We start from the raw sequence: 2,500 nt of genomic DNA on the forward strand, positions 1-2,500 counted from the left end.
CACATGGTCGCCCTGGATGTCAGGATAAATGATGATAATCATGATGATTATTGTCACACATGGTCGCCCTGGATGTCAGGATAAGTGATGATAATTGTGATGATTATAGCTACACATGTTCACTCTGGATGTCAGGACAATGATGATAATCATGATTACAGCTACACATGTTCACTTTAGATGTCAGGACAATGATGATAACTGTGATGATTATACATGGTCACACTGGATGTAAGGACAATGATGATAACTGTGATGATTATAACCACACATGTTCGCTCTGGATGTCAGGACAATGATGATAATTGTGATGATAATAGCCACGCACATGGTCACCCTGGATGTCATGGCAAAGGATGATAACTGTGATGATTATAGCTACACACGGTCTTCCTGTATGCCAAAGGCAATGATAACAATCATGACAATAATACTTTTTTTTTAATATCCACACATAGTCACCCTGGATGTCAGGACAATGACGATAACTGTGATGATTATACCCACACAGTCGCCCTGGATGTCAGGACAATGACAATAATTGTGATGATTATACCCACACAGTCGCCCTGGATGTCAGGACAATGATGATAATTGTGATGATTAAACCCACACATAGTCACCCTGGATGTCAGGACAATGATGATAATTGTGATGATTATACCCACACAGTCACCCTGGATGTCAGGACAATGATGATAATTGTGATGATTAAACCCACACAGTCACCCTGGATGTCAGGACAATGATGATAATTGTGATGATTATACCCACACATGGTCACCTTGGATGTCAGGACAATGATGATAATTGTGATGATTATACCCACACAGTCGCCCTGGATGTCAGGACAATGATGATAATTGTGATGATTATACCCACACACAGTCACCCTGGATGTCAGGACAATGATGATAATTGTGATGATTATACCCACACATGGTCACCTTGGATGTCAGGACAATGATGATAATTGTGATGATTATACCCACACACAGTCACCCTGGATGTCAGGACAATGATGATAATTGTGATGATTATACCCACACATGGTCACCCTGGATGTCAGGACAATGATAATTGTGATGATTATACCCACACAGTCACCCTGGATGTCAGGACAATGATGATAATTGTGATGATTATACCCACACATGGTCACCTTGGATGTCAGGACAATGATGATAATTGTGATGATCATTGCCACACAAGGTTGCTCTGGATGTCAGATAGATGATGACAATTGTGGTGATCATAGCCACACAAGGTTGCTCTGGATGTAAGAGAGATGATGACAATTGTGGTGATCATAGCCACACAAGGTTGCTCTGGATGTAAGAGAGATGATAATTGTCATGACCACTGCCACACAAAATTGCTCTGGATGTCATAGAGATGATAATTGTGATGATCATTGCCACACAAGGTTGCTCTGGATGTCAGATAGATAATGACAACTGTGGTGATCATAGCCACACAAGGTTGCTCTGGATGTAAGAGAGATGAGGACAAATGTGATGATCATAACCACACAAGGTTACTCTGGATGTCAGAGAGATGATGACAATTGTGATGATCATTGCCACACAAGGTTGCTCTGGATGTCAGAGAGATGATAATTGTGATGATTATAGCCACACAAGGTTGCTCTGGATGTCAAAGAGATGATAATTGTGATGATCATAGCCACACAAGATTGCTCTGGATGTCATAGAGATGATAATTGTGATGATCATAGCCACACAAGGCTGCTCTGGATGTCATAGAGATAATGACAACTGTGATAATCATTGCCACACAAGATTGCTCTGGATGTAAGAGAGATGATGACAATTGTGATGATCATTGCCACACAAGGTTGCTCTGGATGTCAGAGAGATGATGCAATTGTGATGATCATTGCCACACAAGGTTGCTCTGGATGTCAGAGAGATGATAATTGTGATGATTATAGCCACAAATGGTCACTTTGCGCATTGACATTATTGTCCTTGAAGAATAATTTTTATAGGGCATAACTCTCTTCTGTACAAACGTGCACATACATGCAAAGGCATGCGGATACACACACATGCACCACTCGCGCACCACTCGCACACACACACATCCACTCGCGCGTGCGCGCGCACACACACACACACACACACAAACACACACACACACACGCACACACATTTCTTATATGTAAGAAAAAAAGCTAGGTTTTTGTGCCATCTGCCGAATTCCACTTTCTGAAGAAATAAAAGATCACAGTTTACCATCCATCCACCCTTCCACATTCACACGAGCATTCATGCACACAAGCATGCAAGCGCGCACACACACACACACACACACACACACACACACACACCACACAGACAACTGCAACTGGATGATTACACAGACTGTTTACATATACAAGCAAAAAATAATAACAACAAAAAGAAAAAACATACATGATATACAAATACATATACACATGACTGCAAGATCAAACCCACTTTGTTTACAAACACAA

At 41.2% G+C, this 2,500-nt stretch overlaps 1 protein-coding gene across 5 annotated transcripts in view; it reads right to left on the reverse strand.

Moving 5' to 3' along the window:
* The window catches only part of LOC143289152 (myosin-VIIa-like), a 125,389-nt gene that overhangs the window by 102,744 nt on the left and 20,145 nt on the right, over positions 1–2,500 (reverse strand). The gene's annotated exons all lie outside the window — the stretch shown is intronic.

Source organism: Babylonia areolata, chromosome 13 (genome assembly GCF_041734735.1).
Source record: "Babylonia areolata isolate BAREFJ2019XMU chromosome 13, ASM4173473v1, whole genome shotgun sequence".
In the NCBI taxonomy this organism is placed as follows: domain Eukaryota; kingdom Metazoa; phylum Mollusca; class Gastropoda; order Neogastropoda; family Buccinidae; genus Babylonia; species Babylonia areolata.